This window comes from Euprymna scolopes, chromosome 17, assembly GCF_053919585.1.
Source record: "Euprymna scolopes isolate OS-2025 chromosome 17, ASM5391958v1, whole genome shotgun sequence".
NCBI lineage: Eukaryota > Metazoa > Mollusca > Cephalopoda > Sepiida > Sepiolidae > Euprymna > Euprymna scolopes.
Genome location: NC_136498.1, coordinates 97,595,587 through 97,604,398, shown reverse-complemented (window position 1 = coordinate 97,604,398; position 8,812 = coordinate 97,595,587). Strand labels below are relative to the sequence as shown.

The window sequence follows — 8,812 nt, the reverse complement described above, 5'->3', positions numbered from 1 at the left end:
TACCTTCTAAAAGAGACGCTAACACCCATTCCTTCTTACTTGTTTTTCTTCGATGCCTCCATTCAGTCTCGAAAGACAAAGAATACCCACTATAGGGGCAGTTGCATGTGTACTTTAGTGGCAAGGGTTGCGCAATCCGCAACCGCAACCACCCTTCTTCTGAATCTGCACTGCTTGGGTTCAGTGGCAAGGAGAAGTCCAGAACGACTGGAAAAAATGACGAGATAAACGGAGAGCACATACAGCACCCGGAAGTCCCAAATAGTCACCCATCTGGTACTGGCCAGGTTCATCGTTGCTTAACTTCGGTGATCTGACGGGAACCGGTGTGTCAAACGTGATTATACCGTACTTAATTTAATTTTCTTAGCCTTAGAATAGTTGACGGATGGATGAAGTCTTGAGGAAATATTCACTTAGATTTCTACATTATCGGCAGCTCGAAACCCTCTACCAAACCCTAACCCGAAACCCTCTACCAAACACATGATGTAATTTTCATCTTGTAATTCGACTCCAGCTTCTAGTATGTTTTGCCTAGGAAGCTGGCACCTCGCCTCACTCACGCTAGGTGCACTGGGTCTATTTCCGTTTGCCGCCAAGCTGTCCTAACATGTATTTAATGCAACATCTCCAAAATTCATACTAGTTAACATAATCTTTACTTACTAGTCTTGGGTCCGAATATAACATTGCTACAAAATTGCTCTAAGTCATTTTTTTAAAGTTTATATTAAATTAAATTAAGTTAACTCCCTCTATTTGTTTCTTTATTTATTAGTGGATCCTCACCCTCATAGTTGTTGTTTCATCACGTTTCGGCCAACTATTCTTCTGGTCTTCTTCTTGGTTAATCGTGACGGGATAAGAATAGTGAGACTTGAAAATAAATAAAATAATACATGAATCAACTTTCATTCTCCTATCTAGTAAAGTAGTTTATCCTATTGTTTCTAATCTGTAACTATAATCTATTTTTATTAGTTTGTTTTTTTATTCTTTTTTTGTATGCCTTTTAATCTTAATATGATACCCCAATTTCCGTATGTATTATTCAATTGGAATTCATTATTGAGATGAGTATTATTTATTAATTTATTTATTGCGGACTATTATCCTCATCTTTTTTAATTGTTGTTTCATGAGGTTTCGGCCAACTATTCCGCTGGCCTTCATCAGGTGGTAATTGCGACGGGATAGGAACTTCGAATATCATAACTGCATCCTCAGTAATCACTGCCTTCCATAGTTGTTATCGTCTCACCACGTTTTAGCCAAGTAAGCCTCTGGCCGGCTTCATACAATACTCACCTGGAACCGTAGAGATTTAACGTCTCTATCCACAGGCTCCGAAGGGCGATCAAGGTTGGAGTTGTTGGTCTTATAAATCTACGTTTATTTATTATCTGTTTTTATTTTATGGATAAATTTGTCCGTTTTCATTTCTAATCGGTTATTCCCTTCTATCCATTCTTTCTTATTTTTTCCTTTCTTTTCTTTCATTCGGTCATAAATTATCTTTCTTTTCCTTCATCGTACTTCTTCTCCATTTTCTTTACTAACCTGTGCCTTCCTTTATTATCCATTCTTTTTTTCTTTTTCACTATTTCCTCATTTCTTTCGTTCCTTTCTGCGTTTGCTTCGCTTTCCGTGCCTTTCTTTCTTTTTACATTTTAAGATTTAACTTCGCTTTTATCGGCAACAGCCCCACAAAGATGGATGGTCGGGAATCGAAGTAGGCAAGGGAAATAGAGTCGGGGTGGATGAAGTATGGGTTGGGGTATTTGAAGCCGAGAACCCTTTGGATAATTACTCTGCCCATCTGATAGGGGTTCGCCCAAGATAAGAAAGGATTGACTGGTTTAGATTTCAGTGAACGGGGAGCTGATCCCCACGCTCCGTGATACAAGAGAGTTGATGTCAATTAATTGCCAAGCATGGATAAGTTGAACATTCAAACAGAGCCGCCGCCTCTCCTTCTTTCCCTTTCCACAACATGGCTGCCGAAATTCCAGCGTCTTTTGTAAACAGCGATTCTTTACCGTGTTCATCCCTGCCGTTGTAGGAATACGATTGAAGATGCGGATGGGGGTGCGAAATGTAGAAATGATAGAAAGGAGTAGAAGAAAGAGAAGGAGGAAGGGAAGAGGAGAGAGTTAGCAAGAGAGGGGAAAGAGAACTTAATAAAGACGAGTAAACGATTATTGAAAGAGAGAAGGAGAAAATATTTGTTATGCGAATAGAGGTGGATTTGTTTGCGTGACGAGTGGGGATTATGAATGATAGAATTTAAAAAAAGGCGGGGGGGGGGAGACAGATGGTTACATGGATGCGGAGTTTCTGCTTTACGGCAAATCAACCATTTTGGGGGTTATTTCATTTTTTCCAAGCTTTTTACATGGCGGCATACTATTAAGTTATTTAAACTTTTGCAGAAGACCTATAACAAAACAAAAAAAAACTACAAACCCGACAATCAGCAAAATCCCACTCCTACACTGTAGAGATCCCTAGATACCGTAAAATCTTCTACCCGAATAGCTTTGGAATTCCCTCGCGGATCCCTGCTTCCCCGACTGTACTGACATGCAGAAATCCAAGTGTAATTTGAACAGATATCTCGCTGCCCAAGTGCATAAACAATATTCCTGCAAATTTGGTCTCAAATACTAGCCCCTCACGAATAAGTGGCCAGAAAGAAAATTAGAATAGAGATAAAGAACGAATAATGAATGAATAAAAAATACACATAGATTAGAAAAAAAAAAGAATAATACAAACATAAAAGGAAAACAAAGAAAAGAAAGAAAATAAGAATGTAAATAAAGAAAATATGAATGAATAAAAACTGATTAGCAAAGGAAATGGCAAAATAATTTGAAGAAAAACAAAAAATATTTCTAAAAAGTTTTTTTCAGAAAGAAAGGCAAACCCACAATTTCACAACAAATAAACAGAATGGTTGCAGATCAGTGTGACTGGCAAGTGTTCATAACGCCGATAAAAATATTCTCTTATTCTTTATTATAAGCGGAAGAGTGCATTGTCATCCGTAAGGTGGACACACCAACGCCCCTTCCAAATCTTATCTCAACAGTATTGTCATCGCTTTTAAACACGTATTGATCCTGATAGTATCCGACGACTTTCGGTATTTTAAGTCGATTTTTTAGAAGAATTTACTTCAATTACACTTTGAAATGATAATCATTAAGTGCTGCATTATTACTATTGAATTATCGACATAAATATGAATTCCTTTAGACATCTTTTTTTACATAGACAACAGGTGCTGTCCATTGGCTATATTTCACTTTATATAAAACTAGCGGGGGTACTCGACGTGTCCCGGGTGTTACGAGGTGTGTGTGCTTTTAAATAAAAAAAAACGTGGGGCGGGGGTAAAAAAAGTTTCGGTAAGTTGGTAGGATCGAACCCGAAGCCCTGAGGCGAAGTTGGAAAATAAAATGTGAAAAAAAACGTGACACATTAACCGCTCGGCTAGCCAGAATGAGTTACTGAAAGTTGTTTGAATTTATTTAACTAATAAGAGAATTGACAGGTGCTCGCACGGAAGTCATAGAGTTATCATTTTGTGCGAGCATTACGACTACGACGACGGCGTAAGCAATAGCTTTTTAATGAGGTCAATAGCACGGTTTGTTTGTTTTTACCTAACTTTGGCGAAAAACAGCTCCTCCGTTTATTAGGATAGTGTCTCGTCTCAAAATGAAAACCACCGTCTGATATGACGACGGTAAGCCGACATTGACCAAACATTACATCGCTTTCTATAGACTACTGGCCGTGGGCCGGAGATTTGAATCGAGTTTCGCTTTTTTTATACCGAAAAACGAAAGCAATATGCGGCGATCCCAAAATTTCGAATATTTAACGTTTCAAAGTCGGACAAATTAAATAGACGGGCGACGCCTGTTCATAACTAATAGATATTATGATTTGGACGTGATATAAAAAGTTTTAAAAATGAGCGACGACCTCGAGAAGCCGCCGAAAAAAATCCTTTTGCAGACATACATAAAAAGCGAACATACATATATACACACATTTTCGCTTTTATATATAAAGATGCCGAATCTTACTATTTTGCTAAACTTGTATATTTTTTTCTAAGGAAGCGAAAGGTACATTCTTATTTTTCTTAAATACGTGTTAGGCGTCCTCTTTCAGTTCAAATGTTGCTGACATGTGTTTGAATAAAACAAAGCACATCCAAAAAAACATTGGAAAAAGTTTTTTGTCAATTTCTTTTTTAGTTTTTTGACTAGGTTGTCAGACTTTCTATTTTCTAAAAAAAATGTGTTGATTGGTAAAGTTCAGCGATTGATCTGTTGCATCCGGTCTAATAATATAATAAATTTATAACTTAAAATATTACAGCTTTAAGAATTTTTTAAATTCAATTTATAGCATTATATAATCAATTCTTAATGATACAATATTTTAAGTTATAAATTTATTATATATTTTTTACTAGAATGTCTTGTCCTTTCCTTTTCCAGTTTTAACAACTAGTCTTTTACTTTTCCATGTTTAAGCTTAACCATATTACTTTTCATGTTTTCATTTTTCTATTGTACACACAACGCCGAGTCAAACACAAAATCGAGTACACTGAACATCGTCTCACCTTCAACACTTACCCTGTGAACTCAGGGTATAGGAAATTCCCATATGCACAAAATAAAATCACTGAAAAAACAAAAATACCCTAACTAAGCGTAAGGATAATTAGTAAACGTTGGATAAAATGATGGTTAAAATTAATACGAACTTGCCAGGATTCGAACCTGTAATCTTCTGATCCGTAGCCAGATGCGTTATCTATTGCGCTACAAGTCCTGTCCGTATAGCGACTGTATTCAGACAATGCAAATTCCGTGGACATGGGCAGGTAACTTTTTCGACAATTGCACGAAACGCCCCAAAGCCCTTATTCAGGGTATTTTGTGTGACTCGGCGTTGTTCGTTACGAAACATATATAGATCAGGACAATCTAGGGACTCACACCTTTCAGAGAAAAAAAAAGATTTTTTTTAAATTCAGTGCTTTCGTTTGAAAGTTTTATTGGTATATATGCACACATAAATAAATACATAAACATTTAGTATTTTATTAATAGTATAGCTGACGCAAGTATAAATCATGTAGAATACTTGCATGAATGTAATTACACGTAATAGTTAACTAAAGATGATCATCCTATACAAAAGAAAAAAAAAACTAAAAGGGATTAAAATGAATGTTCAAAAGAATATGCAAATTAGCTAGATCTTTTGCTAGTGAATGCAATTCCACAACCCCATATATAACAAAGTTGTACTTTCTTTTTAAATAAATACAAAAAAAACGGTTGCCTTTTTTTCTTTCATGTCTTCAGACAGTTCTGATGCTGCACTTCATTTTGTTCACTTCATTTTGTTCACTTCATTTTTTTCACTTCATTTTTTGGTCTCGATTAGTGGAAGACAAATCCTTCATGACTGATGCATTTTTTTATTTTTGTTATTAACTAGAGTGCCTTTCTGGGGGGGGGGAGCTGGTTTCACCCACATTAAAAACCGACCTTGTGTGTAACTTTGCCCTCGTGGAGAGGTAAATACACAAAAACTAAATATATAGAAAAAGATCCTTGGCCTTCGGGCCGGAATCAAAGTGTAGTATCTGTTCTAATTTGTCCTTGGCCAATGCAAGGGAAACCATCTATACTGAGACAATTATTATTTTTAGTCCCTACCAGAGTGCCACTTTTGCCCTTCTTTGGAGAGCTGTTTTCCCTCCACATTAAAAACAACCTTGTGTCACATTTTCCTTTCGTGGGGAAGCAAATAAATACCAATAGAAAAAAGGTTTTTAATATGAACTAGCGGAACCTGTTAGAATTCCACAGGGAACTCATTCATATGTAATATATTGATGTAGGCATTCTGTAGATGTTCAGTGTAAATGGAGACGCTTTCATATTATTGTAGCTCTTTTGTTAACACTGCAAAAGTATTCATCTAAGCTAGTAAGGACGCTTAAATATGATATTTTGATTCTTGCAAATTCTGTTTATATATAGAGTTAATGTTTTATTGATTTTTATATATATTATAAAGTTGCGATTTTTTTATATTATAAAGGTGTGATTTCAAATATATATATATATATATATATATATATATATATATATTAAGTAATGTGATTTATAATTTAAAATTTAAAAATCAAATTTTAATTAAATTAAAAATCCGTTTCATAAGAAGGAACAACAACGTACAGATAATTGATTTTGTTGTTGTTCCTTCTTATGAAACGGATTTTTAATTTAATTAAAATTTGATTTTTAAATTTTAAATTATAAATCACATTACTTAATATTGAATTAGCTCTAGGACATTTAACTATCGAGCTTATTACATATCTAAATTACAACGAGCACTTTCTATTTCCTGTATTTTAATTAAACTAGTAATTTCACTGTTACATTAAAATACACTCAGCTCTTTAGACTATTGTTCTAATCTCCTTTATATATATATATATATATATATATATATATATATATATATATATATATATATATATATATATATTCACTTCAGGTAAGAAATTCATTTTTATAGTATGAATAAGGTTAGTAATTGCAATTAAGAATAGGAAATTGGATCAAATGTTTGTAACATGTCTTCTTCCTAAGATTAAGGGTGGTGGTGTTTGGTCAACACTGCTGGGAAGCCATGATGTAATATACTGTTTTGTTTTTAAATCCCCGAAACAGTGTTTCATGGTAAACAATTGATGATCCCTTGAAAAATAAATTATTGGTATTATAGTAAATTCGAGAGCGAATTGATGCAGTGATTGCAGGTGATTAAATGACTTACTGACTAGATGGTTTTCTAACGAATGATAAAAAATATTTTTTGTATAGTTTTAAAGGTTAAAAACTTCAAAGACTATATATATATATATATATATATATATATATATATATATATATATATATATCCATATGACTTATGTGTATCAGCTTGAATCGAAATCGAAACCAAAAATTATGAACAAAATATAGATATGTTTCTCTATAACTTGAGTTTGCACAGTTATAATCGAAATCAAAACTTAAAAAGAATACTTGATATTAATTTTAAAAAGTAGATTACTGGAGTGCTATCAGTTATAATCGAAACCGAAACTAAATCTTACGAAAAATTCTGGGTAACATTATTCATAAAAAAAAATAAATGACTTGAGTGCCATCAGCTATAACTGAACCCAAAAACTTATGAACAATTCTTGGTAAAATAATTTATTAAAAGAAATGGAATTCCATAACAATTAAACGACAGTCACTCACTGGTGTAAGCGTGACACACAAAATAAACACGCACGTTATCCTATTAATATATAGATATCACTACACACAAAAACAATTATAGAAGTATATATATATATGTATTGCATGTATAATTTTTCAGTATTTATCATTATCAAATATATATATATATATATATATAAATAAAATGATGAATGATAAATACTGAAAAATTATACATGCAATACATATATATACTTCTATAATTGTTTTTAATAATTATATATATATATATATATATATATATATATATATATAGTCATCCGCATGCAGTACTGCTTCGTTGTTTCACAAATTATCAGTGCGACTAGACTAACACCTTTCCCTGACTGACGATTGAACCTAGAACCCTCGTGTTGATAGTCAGCAGTTCTACTCATCGTCTCATGAGAGTGGTGCTCGTGAATGACTTCAGCAAATGTCCATTTAAATAAACACTTGGCCCCAACGTTTACAATGCTCGAACTGCTTGTACATTTACAAACAAACAGAGAGCTTCGCTTTATATATATATTTTATATATATATATATATATATATATTTATATATATATTTATATATATATATTTATATATTTATATATTTATATATTTATATATATATATATATATATATATATATATATATGTTTTCGTGATTTATTTTGTATAGCAGAAACCCACTTGCTACACGTGCGTCATTGTGTTGCGGCACACCATTGACCCCAGCCTGTCGGTCGCGAACCCTTGGCTGAAAAAAATAATAAAATGTAGACAAAGGTTACTGGCACAAACAACAGGTCGTTGAATAAACACAAGGAAAGTTAGATTTTACTTGAATATAACACCTTCAATTGTCTATTCTTATCAAGGAAAATAAAGAATCGATTTGATAGTCGTCAACACAGACAAGAAATTGGAAAAGCAACAACAGACTCCAAAGTGAAACTAAAACAAAGCGCAAGAAAACAAAGAATAGATGATACTCGACAGGAATCTTTCGAAAGCGGGCCACGTGGAGGTTAACGCTGTGTCCATCATAGTTAGCGCACTTGGAAGAACGCCAAATATAATATCGAAGCCTCGGATGAATGGCCAATAGAAAACGAAATTTCATTCCGGGAATTCTGGAATTTACACGAATCAATAAAAATACATAACCACATACACATGTATATGTGTGTGTATTTATATTTGTTGTAATTGTTGATATAAGCGAGAGTAGTTCCAAATACCGGGTGAGTCACGGGAAACGGATGTTTTTCAAGAAAACAAAACTGCGAATATTTTAACAAAAACATTATAGAGTACATAGTAACATTTACTAAACTATGCCATTATTGAATATTTAGAAGCGAAAAATTATGTCTGATGAATGATGGCCATTTTCACGAGCACAATTTTGAAGCCGCTTTCTAAAGTTAGCCTCAACATCTTAAGCAGGTTTAAAGA

The 8,812-nt window shown here is 33.5% G+C and overlaps 1 pseudogene; it reads right to left on the bottom strand.

The window, feature by feature from the left end:
- Positions 1-236: 236 nt before the first annotated feature.
- LOC145297424 (5S ribosomal RNA) lies at positions 237-354 on the bottom strand (annotated as a pseudogene).
- Between the last annotated feature and the right edge of the window lie 8,458 nt (positions 355-8,812).